The following is a 15,672-nucleotide window of genomic DNA, read 5'->3' as shown; positions in this document are numbered from 1 at the left end:
AAAAGCACAATGGCAAATATGCAGACAGAAGCACTCAAACATGTTGAAGATGTTTCTACTAGCATACAAGAGAATAATGCAATACTGAAGAAAGAATGGTGAAAGATGTTTAAAATAAAATTGAGTAAAAAGATCTACAAGGGAAGGACAAAGGCACCCCAGAGGAAGCACCTGGAGCAGGTGGGAAGGCAGCACAGAGCCCTCAGACACTGCTGGACAACCAGCTGGGGTGCTGGGAGGTAACTTTGGAATTAATTGCTGGATAAAGTGCAACTGAGCTCTCTCTGAGGACATGCATTCCTTCAGGGGAGGAAAACACCCTCAGGTGTGATCTCACTTGTGTGTGATGTGAGAGCCACTAAGGCAGTGGTGTGTGTCCAGACAGGTTATTATTTTTTTGTGTAAATTCCATACTGTAGGAAAAATGCTGCATGTTTTTTTCAGCACTTTTAAACTCTTTTATCCTTTGTCCAACAGTTAATCATTCATCTCACACGCAGACACAACCATGTCACTGTCACTGCAATCATATCCTGATGCCACTCTAATATTAAGTCCTTCCACTTCTGCAAAAAGCATTTTTATACACAGGACTTCTGCTGGCAGAAGTCCTGCTTGCTGACTGCCTTTCACCTCTAGAACAAAAATACTTTCTCTAATGGGATGAAGTGAATATGAAACTGCAGAGAAGTGTAGTGTTTGCTGCTTTCAGTAATTCATTTATATCATTAATTTCTTTAAAAATTTGAAACTCCAGACTTGACATTTGTTAAATATATGAATTTTAAAATATAACCTAATAATATTAACAACAGTCGGGGGGAATAAGATGCTTCTTTCTAGAACAGATTTTTTTCTTATGCACCAATTGTTAGCTTGAGCTATTAAAATCTAGCCATTTGCACAATACTGTGCATTGACAGGAAGCATACAAAACTGTATAAAGTGTAAGTAAAAAAGATGGAGAAAATGGTTGAAGAAAAGCACAAATCCAGATGTTAACTTCCACAGAGTGGGTGTGAAGAGCTACTTCATATCAAACACATACATTAAAGACTCCAGTGTTTCAGGTCAAGTGGGAGCATCTCACCAAGAAGTCTGAAACCAACTACTCTCTGTAGCAAAAATGGTCACATTTGTGGAAATTAGTGCCATTATCAGTACCAACATCTCAATAATTTCTGCTTTTAATCCTCTTGTAAGGCTATTAAGGTATCCAGGAATAACTCAGTTCCCAGGGGCAGACGAGTAGCCTAGCACCCAAAAGGTTAAGATTATCCTGCTGTTAAAACCACATGAGATTGATACTTTTCTCTATATTCTGGCCTGTCTGCAGCTGAAAATTCTCCCAACAGCCAAAGCAGCCATCAAGAGAAAAGACTGCGTGGTTTTTTTTTGATCAATTTTCATCTCTTCTAATAGCTTTCCTGCCACAAGAGGGTAAAAAGGATCAGAAGCAGGCAGGATGTTAGTTTTCATCCCCAATTATAAAGGAACCACACTTTTAAGTATTCCTGTTTGTGTTTTTGCTGATCCTTCTACAGATGTCTGGACTATTCTCATAACAGAATAGAAGAGTTAAAGAAAATTCTAGATTACGATTGTTGTAATATGGATTAGAAGCAAAATTGTTATTTTTTGTTTTAAAAAACATACACATTGCATAGCACTGCATTCCTTTAATGTGAAGACACTAATATTAAAAAAGAAATATGACATGGTTACTTTAATTATGTAGAACTGTAATTGGCATTTATTGCGTCAGGCTTCAGAGGGATAGGAGCATGGGGTGGAAGCTGATTTTTTCATTAAATAGCTGCCCCAAGGCAGATACATTCTGAACAAAGCACCTTTTCATGAGATGTACCTGTCCCATGGAGAGAACAACAAAGGGAACGAGGAAGGGGATGTAGGAAGCCTGAACAAGGAGAGAATGATATGAAAAGAGTCCATTAAAAAAAGAGAAAAAGGGATAAAAGAGAAAGTAGTAACTAGGATGGAGTGGCATGGTATGGTCTAATAAAGGTTAAATGACTTAATAAGAAAAAGATGCTTTCAAGAAGAAGGGCAAAAAGAGGGAAAGGAGGAAATTAAAAGAGCACACTTAAAGGATAAGAAGGATTAAAACTAAGATAGAACAAGAGGAAATAACCCAATACCCAACCTCTCCAAAGAATGAAAATTAAAAAAAAAAAAAAAAAAATCACATCCATGCATACAGATCACTTCAGGGAGTTAAAGGCTCGTGCCTGTTTGCATCTGTTTAATTGTAGATTTGACTATATGGCATTCCTCAGCACTTCTGAGTGCTTAAGGAGCATTAAACAGATGAGTCATGAAGGATGAAGTTAAGGGCAGAGGAGTCCAGGACAATCTCAGCTTTCTCATCTACACTCATTTCTTTCCTGCTTTGCCTCAAGGCGGCTACCAGCAGTTTGGGTCTAAAAGAGCCTGAAAAGAACATTTCCTTGCCTTTTTTTCAAAGATGATGCATGGTATTAGACAAAAATGTCCCCATATCAGTTGCATATGCTTCTAGGGTAATGAGGGAGTCATGCCTGCTCCTCAGTAAGCCATGTGAACAGCATCAGAAATTGATATGGGGGCAGATGAGCAGTCTCCATTATTTGTACATTTAGTTTTCCACTGATATTCTACAGCAGCAATGGAAATCTTTATTCCTATGGTGGTAAACAACGAATACACCAAGAAAAGGGGATCTAGTTTTCTAGTGTATTCTGTGGATTCAAATCAGAGGCTTTGCTGCATCACCACTTGGCTTTGCTCATATCTCATGGTCACCATTAACAGACAGCTATGGCAAGGGGCAATGGAAACAGCACACTAGTTTAGGACTGTTAACCCTCAAAGCATAGAGCTTTGCACTTGGAGGCAGAAATCACGGCAAAGGAGCTGTCTGGTGTTTACGTTAGCAGAGAGCAAATTTTTGAGTGGTAGAAATAGTGCATCTGCAACTACTTTTTTCCTTTACTACTCAACTTCTCCAAAAGAACCATACAGCACTGATGCAACTGCGAAAGAGCACTGCATCTAGAGGTTCCTGTACTTCATACCTCTAAAGAGGTTTTCCCAAAGGCTGTCTGCACATGCCACTGAATTGTTCAAGTCTTTGTAACCACAGGAATATGCTTTTCACACTTCTTTAAATATGTTTTCTGCTCTGTTGTAATCATGGTAGTGCAGTAACAGGAAATAGAAACATATGCATATATTAACTGCAACTTAATTCTGCCAGGATATAAGACATTATTTGCACTTGTGCAAGTTGAGAATCACTAATCATCATCACTAAGACGAAAGGATAGTGCATTGTTTATAGACTATTTAGTATTCACATTTGATTATTTCAGGATTAGTGTCAGAAAAATTATATACTACTAACCAAACATAGCCCCACCTTGAACAATCTTTTAATCATTCTCTGGATTTTTTTTCTGCCTTCAAATTTCTTGAACTTTTTGTAGAAGCAGTATTCTATCCATCACTCAAAAATACATAAATGTTAGTTTATGATTCCAGGTGCAAAATATATAGCCACTCTCTGTTCCTAAGATATGACAGAACAGATTAAATCTGGGGCAGCACACCATACAAGAACATCAACATTGCTAAAGCACTCATGAAGGAAGGAAGCTTCTCCAACTTCCCTAACACAAAACTAGTACTACAGGGCACTTCACTTTTAGACATAGGTGGTTTAAATGCCCAAGTATAAACATTTCATTCTTTACTAGTTTGAATTTTAACTCTCTCTCAAGGAATTTTATATAAACAAAGGGAAAAAAAAACCTGGTTTGTTGTGGCCATGATCATACAAAGTTATTATATGACAATGAAGCAAAGTTGCACCCAAAGCTCAAGACTATTTCAAAAGAACTTTCAGATAAATTTATTTAACAAATGTTGATCTGAGTATTACTAATGATAAAGCAACTAGATGAATCTGGCCAGCCGGTATGTTTTACTTGATTGTTATTCTGCTGGTCTTTCTCTACAAAACCACCCATTTTAAATGCCTAGCTAAGAGTATAAATCTCTGTAATAGTGCAAGGAAGTATTGCCCTTTCAGGCTCGAAACAATGCAAGTATACTGGCTGATTCCTCCACCCTGCTAGGAATGTCCCTCAGGGCCTCCAGTCCAGAAGGCCTGCAAGGCAGTTTATTCTGGAGGGCTTTCTAGAAGCTAGAAAGGAGTTTTTAAAATATCTAACCCATCCTCCATCTCTGCCTTCTTGTTTACTGGCTTAGGTAAACAACAGTTGCCAGAATTCACTACAATTAGGAGAGACATTATAGACTTTTAAATGGGAGACTAGATTAAAATAAGAAATAATTCAACTTGAGTGAGGAAGACATCCATACATGATGCTGTGGTGCATTCTGATGCCAATTATTTTGAGTTACTCATATAAAACTATAAACAAACAGAAAAATATTCCATATTACACACCACTGATTAAAGACCTTGAGGAAATAGATCAAGAAGGACATCTGAAGCAAAATACTGCAGTGAATTTTGAAATTTTGAAAACCATACATTACAAGGCATAAACAAGAACTTTATACTGTAGCACTTGAAAAATGCACAAAAAAGACTTGAAAAAGACCTATTATTTTTGAATTATCCAGGTAAATATGCCACAAATGCTGAATATCTGAAGGCACATTAAGAGCTAAAGTACTTGGAAATTGAAAATTATAAGGTATCAATTATTGTTTCTATTGGTGGATATTTTTTTTCTGAGCATTACTATATATTCCAATGTCAACAAGATTAAAACAGTGAAGTGCTTCTTTCTAATTTTTCAAGAGCAATTAAAATAAACAGATCTTTGACATGTATCAGACATAACAAACAACTTCTTTACTAATATACTGCTGCTTTAAGAAACTGTATCTTAGCTTTTCCATTTCTTTAATCCCCATCTAGAGTGCCTGCTGGCAAATCAGCAGCATGTCGGAAAGGGTTGAAGAACACAAAGATATATAAGTGTGAATTTCATGAAGTCTGTCGCTCCCTCTATGTTATATATTTTTGGCCAGTAAAACAATGTAAGTACTTAGCTCCAAAACCCCATGTTGTGCATCTCACCCCAGTAGCAATTACAGGAAGAGTCCAGCTGTAAAAACCTGATGGAGACGCTGTGCAGATTCAAAGACTCAAAAGCGCAATTCATTAGAAGTGCTTCACTTGTTTTCTGAAGCAATTTTGAAGCTGGTGTACACAGAGATGGGGGTGCAAGGTCACCCTTAGCCTTGCCTTTTCGCCACTCTGCAGAGGACAAGCTACCAGAAAGTAACCCAGGGACTCAAAAAATACCACAGACAGTATTTTAAAGCTTTCCTGAACACAATGTAGGGTGCTGCTGAGGATAAAGAAAGGAAGCATTAAACAAAAAAACCCCTCGTGGATTCTTTGCGTTTAAGAATGAACAGAAAAACAAGCCCCCCTCACACCAACTGCTAGCTACATAATCAAGGGAGAGCTTTACTCTTCCCTGAGCCTTTCTGAATGAACTAAAAAACTCAACCAGCAGCAGCTGATATTTTGTGATAAGTCAGTGATAAGTCAGTAGCTCAGTGATAAGTCAGCCTCCTGTATATTCAGATATAATATGCTTTATTATAAAAAAATTCCATTGTATGTTATTTGAATAGCTACTGCAGTGTTAAATTGGAGCTTCAAGAAATGCATACAAAGTAATATTTAAGAGACCATTTCATGTAGAGTCTCCAGGTTATGGCAATAATGGGATAAGTTTACTGCTGATTAATGCAAAACAGAATACCTCTCAACACAAAGATGAGCTGGATTGATGGCAAAATTTACAGTAACTGACTTCCTTTTAATTTGCAAGTATTCTGTGATTACATTATTTCCAAATTGAGGGCTTTGGTTTGTTTGGTTTTTTTAATGACAACAAAGTATCCTGTTACATAAACAGAACTGTTTTTTGACACTGCGACTTGCTACTAACTGTTATGGGATTTATCTTCAAGAGAAGAATAGCAATAAAGAGGCAAATTAATTCTGTTTTCTGTAACTGTAGCAGAGATACTAGGGTAAACATACAGAATTCCCATGGAGAGAACATTTTTAGTCTTTTGTAATAAATGATCAGCAACTTAGCAGGCAGAAACATCCTTACTTTTTTCTTTCCCCTCCCTCCTGGCTCAGAGAACATATCTTGTACCTATGAATTCTAACGATTAAAATAATGCTACCAATTACTTTGCTGCATTCCAGTATGCATAGTCAAGTATGTAATGCAATAAACTATGCCTGAATGGTCTGTTTACCCCAAAGCAAGTAACAAGGAAAACTCTTTCGCCTTAAAGGACTTGTCTCTTTGGAGCGTGCAGGCTGGCAAAAAGCCAAGGGAAGCTGGTGCTTAAGCAACCAAGACTGAGCAGTGCCTGTGTGCACTGCAATCTCAGCCAACCGCAGTAAATGTTATTGGAGTTTTTGTGCTGTAAAATTGCTGCTTTCATGCCCACTGCATCTGACAATAGGAATCCTTGGCCTTGCATGAGAAAGGAAGGCTGATGTGCCTTCTAGTCAGATCTCTGCATCCTTAAAAAGCAGGGTTACTACTCCTGTGTACTCCTAATGGGTTAGTGACAAATAAATTCATGTCAATGCTACGTCAGACATAGAAAGATACTAAATGGAGAATTTCTTTGTATATGAGAAGAGCAGAAAGCTCAAGCTTTAAGCACAGTCTTTAGGCTATTAAAACTATTGATAATATTCAAAAAAGATAAAGGATGTTAAAGGTGACAAATGTTTAGTCTTTCACTTTACAAAGCAACTTTGATATAAACGGTTTTCACAATCATCAATGCACACTATTTTTTTTTTTGTTTAGTGACTCAAACACAAAATCCTTAGCAGTCCTCCTATGAAAGACTGCAACAAGCATCTGCCAGCCAAATTTCTCAAAGTCCTTTTTACTTTCAGCAAGCAGCATGTTTAAAGCACTGAAACATGATCCTCCAACTTACAGCTACCGAGAACTGAATTCAAATGGAAACCAAAAGGCGATGGGAAGAAAAATCAGAATTAAAAAAAAAAAAATTGTCAAATGATCTTTTTTTTTTTTTTTGCTACAGGAACTTTTCAACACTATAGAATAAAACATATATTGCAGTCGCATTAGAATGACCAGGTTTTTGTATTAACCTCTACTACCAACTTCCATTTAATCCAACAGCAATTCCTCAGAAGCACAGAATCAGGCTGTAGCAATCATTGGAACTATAGAATAAACTGGGTCTTTAAAAAAAAAAAAAAAGATTTTATTAAAACCTCACAATCTTCAACTCATTCTATGTTTCTGGAAGAACTTTTGTACTCACAAATCCATCAAGGATTGGTGAGCATTAGAGCTCATAAGAAAGGCCTGTAAAACTGTAAATTCACACTGTTGCTACCAAGTGATGAACACATGGAAACATGTGTAAGATCTTGAGTCCTCCCTTTCTAAAAATGGCTTTTAAAAAAGATTTTGCATTGCAGTACAGAGCTAAAAATACTAGACGTTCCCCCAAAATAAAATAATGAAAAGTCAAAATAAAAGACCTTAATGTGATGATGAGACACACGTGCATCTGCTCCTGACGTTATACAAGTTATTTACTGTCCACTCATATAACACTTGTTCTTCTGGAAGTCAGCATAAGCAGTACCTGGGTGAAGTCCTCAGATTTGTAATTTATAATGAAAATAAACCCCCTATGTAACTGTTTCCTTGTCCTCTTACCTTCCGTATTATAGATTAATTTCTACCATAAATTTCTTACAGCCTACTCTCTGCACAAGAGCAGTACATCCTTGTTCCTGATTGCGACTTCAGGATTCTCCCATTAAACTGTGACAGAATTTAAATTCAAGCTCCTTATCTTGCAATTAGGAAATGTCTGTTCTGTAATCAAGCAGTCAGAGGAAACGATGTGTGTGCAAGCACTGGCAAGAGCGAAGGATGCATTTTTGACTCTTACGTTCCATCCATCGCGCCAGGTACATGTTAGTTCACTTCAAGTGAGCTGACATTTGGGTGCAGGGTGCTTCCTTCAGTAAAACTGGTTTTATGTTTCACTGTATTTCAGAAGGAATTTATCTCCACAGATTTTCTTAAACTGCCTGATTTTTTTGTAATATGATTTTTGATGGGGAAGGAGGAGTGGAGAAAATGTCTCCACATCAGATGATATCCGCACTACGATACACAGTTGGCAGGTTGTCCCATCTGGCATGCATTTGAGTATAAGATGGATAATTTGTCACTCTGAATCCTTTGATTCGTGAAAAGGCCAAAATCATCTCTGGAAAGATATTTTGCAGCTAATGATACAGGAGGTGTGGGGGAGACTGTTCTTTGAAGGCTACAAAGGCCACAATCTGAGGAGAAATAATTGGGTCTTGGCTCTTCTATTAATTAACATAGTAAGAGATTGAAAACTACAAAAATCTCTTAGGAGCTAAACATGACTTAAAACAATCAGATACGAGAAGTAATTGCCCACCACTTTGCACAATTTGATTTTGGAGGGGTGAGGGTGAGATTGGGGAACTGTAATTTGCTCTTGGCAAACAGACTGAATGCTTAATTAAACTGAACAAATGTACATTCTTGTACATTAAGGGAACAATGTTGACAGAATTTTGGCTTAAAAACCAATGAAAGAGGATAAAAAGATGAATTCATGAAATTGAAATCAAATATCAAAAAGAGATAAAAAATAAACTGGCTAGCACTCAAGACACAATTTTCAAGCTTTTAAGGCAACTACATTTGCCCCAAGCAAGTGGAACACATAAATCTGCTGATCTGTAGCTCCTGAAAAATATCTGCCTTCCTGCAATATCTGACTTTGCACCATAAGAGAGTTACATGCTTCTGTAGCTACCAAGGAAGGCTGCAAGCATTGCTACACACTGGCTGAAACAAAACTGTTTCTGGCCTGAGAAAAAAAATTCAGCATGTATTTTTATAACATGAACTTATTCTGTATTTACAGAAAGCTTGTCAAGTACCTCTATTCAGCATCGCGGGCATTGTGAATTTATGGGTATCAAACATTTTTGCTTACAAAATATTTACACGAGTATGTACATGCCCAGAAGACATTGGCAGTTTTCACTGAGAACTGGGAATCTTATTTTGTAATTTTGCAGGATATAAAATGGTCCAACACGTGGGAAGGGAAAGCGGCTGTTTTGCAAATGATTTATTGTGGAAGGTCTAGACAATTTCAGAGTGAGGTCTGGGCTACAGGACAAATCATTTTCTGATATATTTAAACCAGCAATGCATTTCAACATGCAGGCTGCCAACGTAACAGGCGTAGCCATAGCTTAGTAACGAAATCTTTGTCATAAACTACAAGCTCACATATACCTGATTTGAAATGCACACAAGTACTGCTAGAAGAGCTCCAGGAGGTTATCTCAGTCCACCTTCTCCTAATGGAATGTAGATTTGTTCTCAGCAGTATGAGTTATATTTTTATTTGTTTTAATATCATGTTACAAAGTGACAGAGCTTCTGTCACTTCCTTGGGACAGAGTTTGATATCTTAGCTCACTGTTAAACAGCTTTTCCTCACCATGTGCCTAATCTTTCCTTTCCTTATTTTCATCCTGGTACTTTTAATTGTATCCCCACACTGCATGCAACATGTTCCATTCTATCTTTGGTTATTAGCTTCTCTTTGCCAGCAAAGAGAATTCATTATTGCTTAGGCCACGTATTGACCCAAAGTTTTATTTCTTACCTATTCCCATATAGTAATACCTCTAACCTCATAATTGTTTTCATGCAAGTATCTGAACAGTAAAATAAAGAGCAATAAGAGAATTTGACAGGAACTTTGAAGAAGCAAGATGTCTGAATTCCAAACTTTTATTCCATCGATTCTATGTCTAGGAATCCCTCTTTGCTGATACATTTACATACCCAGCTCAAACAGTACTCGTGAGTCAGACCATGCTGCAGATTAATACCTAATTAAAACTCTCTAGGTCCACTTCTCCTTAGACTTTTCCTGAATACACTGCACTTCAGACCAGCTTATATTTTTCAATTCTAATTTCACTTTGTTAGTTTCTGGCTATACAATTGATGATCTTTCCTTGCCCTCTTCTATTAACATTCTGTCTCTAGCTGGCACTGAGAACACTTGCTATTTAGTATCACTGGGAATTTTTTAGGGCCATTTTTACTCTGTCATCCATAAAACTAACGAGGATGTTAAATAAAACCAAGATTATAGGATATCCCCAGGATGTTCTTCAATACAACTCCTCCTAGTTTGAACTATTAATCCTAATTTATCATCACAGAGTATTTCAAACCAAACAGATCTGAGTTAATTTTTCAAAGAACATGTCTTTGGGCCAGCGTCAGACCTGAGGGCAAATTGTGTGTACTGATACAACAATGACAAAATTTAATTTATCATGAATTATAAGATAAGAGATAAAAATCTCATTAAACAATGTGTAAGACAACAATGAAAATAAGGCATGTGGATACCATCAGAGATTCCAGATGACTGACAGCTCTGAGAATGATGAAAAGGAAAAGAAGTATATATATATACATATATACACTCCACAGAAAAATATATATACTCCTCTGAAAAAAACCCAAAGAGCTTAAAAGCATTTAATCTCATTACCTCAATTTTGTTTCCTTGTGTCCTAGAACCTCTTGTGTCACAATCCCTTTCCTCTCCTTTTGTTCCCCAATAATCTGAACTACTAAAATGCAGTTCATTAGAGCATAGTGCTGATAACACCAACCTCGGGGGTTCAATCCCTGTGTGGGCCATCCACTTAAAAGCTGGGCTTGATGATCCTTGTGGGTTTCCTCCTACTAAGAATATTCCAGGAAATGAAAAGAACTCCTTCTGTGAAGTTTCATGGCAGGTGACAGCCTGGCTGCCAAGTTCTAGCTCACCAGCACATGCAGCTTCCTTTTTGGAGTAACTGTGGCAAAGCAGAGATGGAGTAAGGACTGGGAAGTGTTTAGTAGGCTCTAAAGCAGGACTACCAGAAAACACACAAGGTAATTCCACATTGGCTAAAACTTAATCTGCCATGGGTCTATTCAATATTCATAGGTTATTTCCAACCTTCTCAGAAGTCAGCTGGGTATGAAGGGAAAAATCCCATTTTCCTCTTCCCACCCTGACAGGAGCTGCAAGGAAAGAAAAGATGCCTTAAAAGTCACTAGCATCTTCCACTAACTTATAGCACAAATCCCTGTGAGCACTTCCAATCACACTTCCATTCAAATTTTGCTCTTGGTGGAAAGAAAAAGGTGGAAGTGAGGCAGATTGTTTAGTTATGCTGCTTATACATGAATTGTGGTATCTAGGCAGAAAACATGAGAGATGGAGGGAAAATCTGAAGAGTAAAACACCCTTAACAAACACCTAATAAAATTCACACCTATGCTCTGTACATGTGTTATATCTGGTCTTTACTAGTGCCAGCCTTGAGCATTGGGCACCTATTCCCTCAGGTACCTGTACAAAAGGAAAAGGCTCTGACCTTGGCTTTTTGACATTGTGGGATAATGAAAACAATAATTTCTGTATGGCAGATACTTTTGTATAACCTCTTCCATCAAGTTCTAATGAATCATCATGAACTAAATTCCTCAATTTATAGGAGAATTATGCCACAGCACATTTGGTGTCTGTAGAGCGAGATGTCCTACAATGAGACCTGTGAATGCAGAGAGTTCAAATACCTTTTCATTCAACCAGCTTTATCACATTACTTTTTCTCTTTCACAAGTTTAAATTCAGAGTGGTGGTCTAGATTTCCAAATTTGTAGCAAGGCTTAGCCATTTTGAACTGAAAAGCCCATCAATCTGCAATTCCCATGTGGCTGGAATAAAATCTTGTTTATTGTGCATTACCTGGCAGATCCTGGATCAAGGACAACTGAAAACCAGTTTATAGTATACTGAATTTTTTTCAGATCTTCCCACTACACAAACTATTATCACAAATTGTTTTTAAGAAACATGAGAACCTTGATGTTCAAATGCACTATACAATCGCTGCTGCGAAATATATTCATCCTTCTCTAATTTGCATTTCTGGTTCTCCCACAATATTTCTAATTTAGGGGTAAAAATTCTTAAATCTGAGTTTCTAATTCAAGTCTCTTCAATTACATTGTCAGTAGTAAGCATTAAATATTACTAACTTGTCTTCATACTCTCTGTTTAAACTAAGAATTTAGCATTTTATTTTTTATTATATTAAATTCTGTGTTAAAAATAAGCAGCCACTAATTTCAATAAATTCCCCTCCAAATTCTGACTAATCTGTAACTTTTCATGGAAAAATATGAAGAAACTTATCAAGATGCCTAAATACAGATACTACATGATTTCTATTTTTTATAAGCAGACTTAGTGACATAAGGAAACCCTCCAACTCAATCACATTCAAGAATCCTTTCCTCCCAGCTCCCAGTTCACTCTACTCTCCCTCTCACTTTAACAACTGTTTCATTTCCCTGCATATGTATTCAGATGCCTCTGTTCATTATAAAGCATTTTGCTGCTCTTTCTAAAAACAATACATGTAATAAATAAATTGTTCTGATAGCAGTAGGCAAACAGACTGACTGCTGGAACAGTTCATATACTGAGCTGCACCCAGAAGAAGAGGAACAAGAAAAATTAATCAGAGATGCCATGAAAAAGAAGAGTTGTAACTGATGGCCCTAAAATTTATCTCCTTCTGAATTTCATGACTTACTAACACGCTGCTCTTAGAGAAATTAAATGATTCCTATTAAACTGTCCACAACAGTCCTCACTTGATCTGAAATTTTAAAACTACGAGTAATACCTCTATGTAGACCTTAGCTTCTTGTGGTAACCATCTGATAAATCATTTTACTAATTCTTTTTGCTCTTTTAGCTAATTCCAGAAAAGGAAGCTAATTCCCATTGGTTAACAAAACAAAAAGCTAATCAAACCCAGCATCATAGATTAATATAATTCTACACACATATTCAGATACTCTAAATTTTGAGTGAGCCAATCAAATTAAATACATTGATAAAATGAACTCATTCTAAAGGAAAACAATCAGACATTTGAACAGACTAAGAAGATGTTAATTCAACTTGCTATTCAAATAAAGTCAATATTACTGAAAGCAGTTTCAATAATATAATTGTTTTCAGTCAGCACCTTTTTTATCCCTAAATGCTTCAGCATTGATCCCCCACACTCTGCCAACATAAACACTGGACAAAGTCATCTGGAATGTGGCACTGGTCTTACTTTAAACCCATTAAGATTAGACAGCACTGAAAGCTTACATGAAGATGGAAAAGAAAAGACAAGTGGTGAAAAAACCCCTTCTTTCTGTGAAAGCACTACACAATGCATTATTTACCATTTTAGCAAAAGAAAATGCAGTAATCAAATAAGAGCATACTAAAGGCCACAATTAAATGATATCGACTTGACAGGATAGAACTGGAGAGATCCACATACTACAGTGCAATGCTACACAACCATGCATATCATCAAGCAGAAGAAAGTTGTAGCTAACTTATTAAATTCTGCTTTTCCCTGTTTTACAATGAACATCCTTTTCCTCCACCAACAGGCCATCAGCATATGTTATGAGAAACCAACCATAAGCAAATCAGGCAGATAATCCAAGCAATATTCATTTATGTCCTGAGTGAAAGGAATCTTTCTTCCAGTAACACAAACCTTCATTCTGTGGCTGACTGTGGAAATGGAAATCCACTACCTGAACACCTATGATCTTCTCCTCACCCAGCAGAAAAGCAACAAGCCTGACTTAAATGATGGCAGTCACTATACATACAGCATATGTGGTTAGCAAGCTGAAGCACTTCTGAAAACAAGTCTAATCTTGTGGAGAGAAAGATCATTTGACAGAAGGAACTGCAAACACTTCTACCACACGTATACACTGAAGGGGTGAATATCAGACATCTGCAGGAAGAGGATACAGGGGAGAACAGTGGGAAGAGAGAGGGAAAAGGAAAAAAAACACTTGCAGAGTATGCTGGGTTTTCCTCCTGCTTAGCAAAAGTCTTACAAAGAACAACTGTCTTAACAAATACCACAGTGCTACTCCTGTCCTACTTGTAATCAAAACCCCTCTGACACTGTTCTGCTAAAAGGCCAAGACTTGACACAGGATCAGATGAAATTAATTTAGCTTGTCTGGGATGGAACAGGTTAAGGAACATTCCTAAAGTTTGGTGAACTCACTAGCAAGCAACTGTTTTAAATTTCAGAAGCAGCAAAAGGACTAAAATCTAGAGGAATGATGAACACTTACTAGCTTCCTAAGAGAGGCAAGCAGATCCTCCCAACTATTCAAAATTTTTAGCAATTTTGTCTTGCTTTTGCATTTTTCATTTATAAAAGAAGGGTTGGGGGATATAGTAATCTAAATATATTGCCTGATTGAACTAAATCAGGCTACCTTTTGGATAATGCATATATTTTCTAACAGATATATTCATATTCCTAGAGATAAAAGAAAGCCTCCCAAAAATTCACTTCCTTATCAAACCAGGACAACAACATACCCTGATTATGACTACATGACCATTTTTGAGTTCTTCACAGATTAAGTACTGAGCAAGTTGAACATGCAAAGATAAAGTTATCATCAATTTTAAAGACCTTAATCCAAACATATCAAATTCACATACACGAATGCTCTTAGCAGACTGGCCTTTTAGACACAACACCAAAACTCCACTCAAAGCTAAGAAGAGAAGCTCAAATTTAGTATGATGCTTGGCAAAATAATTCTGTCCAATCAGCTGATGTGCAATCTGCAGAAAAATATTTCTCCATACCCCCTCTAGTGGTTCATCTGTAGGTGAGATTTTAACAATCAAAACACAAGAATGGTTCTTAGAATATGAAGTGGCTTGTTCTAAGCTTTGCTGATCTACCTGAGAAGGGCTGTGAATTAAAAAAATTATTCTTCCAGCCTGCCTACTCCTACACCAAGAAGATCTGTTCAGTCATGCAACAGAAATGGACACCTGTGGCTAAGATAGTTTTTCATAACAAAAGGAAAAAAAAGAAAAAAAGAGAAAAAATAAAGAAAAAAGAAAAAAGAAGAAAAAAAGAAAACAAGAAAAAAGAAAAAAGAAAAAAGAAAAAAGAAAAAAGAAAAAAGAAAAAAGAAAAAAGAAAAAAAGAAGACAAAATGAAAAAGAAGGAAAAGAAAAAAAGTGGTTTCTTTGGGCAGAATGTTTAAGCAGGCACTGGTGTTTTAAGTATGTCACTCCTTTTGCTTACTGATACTGGTTGGAAGGAGGAGAAATTTGGAAACCTACATCTCAGAAGCCACCACTGCCTCCTGTCATCTCAGAGCTCTCTTTAGAGCTTTTTTCCACAGTCTTGAGTGCCATATCCAGTAAAAATGTCCTGCTCTCCCTTCCTTTAGGAAATGAAAGGAACAGCTGGAACCCGCTGAACTTGATGAGGCAGTAAAAGAAAACTCTTACATTATTCTGAAGCTAAGTATCACAACAGTTTAACTAACTTCAGTCTACCCTTTAAAAAGTACAACTAAAGGTTAGTCACTTGCTAAGAACTACATTACA

At 36.8% G+C, this 15,672-nt stretch overlaps 1 protein-coding gene across 1 annotated transcript in view; it reads right to left on the bottom strand.

Moving 5' to 3' along the window:
* Positions 1-15,672, bottom strand: part of TENM3 (teneurin transmembrane protein 3) — a 236,638-nt gene that overhangs the window by 155,008 nt on the left and 65,958 nt on the right. The gene's annotated exons all lie outside the window — the stretch shown is intronic.

The sequence above is a fragment of the Serinus canaria genome, chromosome 4, assembly GCF_022539315.1.
Source record: "Serinus canaria isolate serCan28SL12 chromosome 4, serCan2020, whole genome shotgun sequence".
In the NCBI taxonomy this organism is placed as follows: domain Eukaryota; kingdom Metazoa; phylum Chordata; class Aves; order Passeriformes; family Fringillidae; genus Serinus; species Serinus canaria.
The sequence above is the reverse complement of the archived record's forward strand: the minus strand, read 5'-3'. Positions and strand labels throughout refer to the sequence as shown.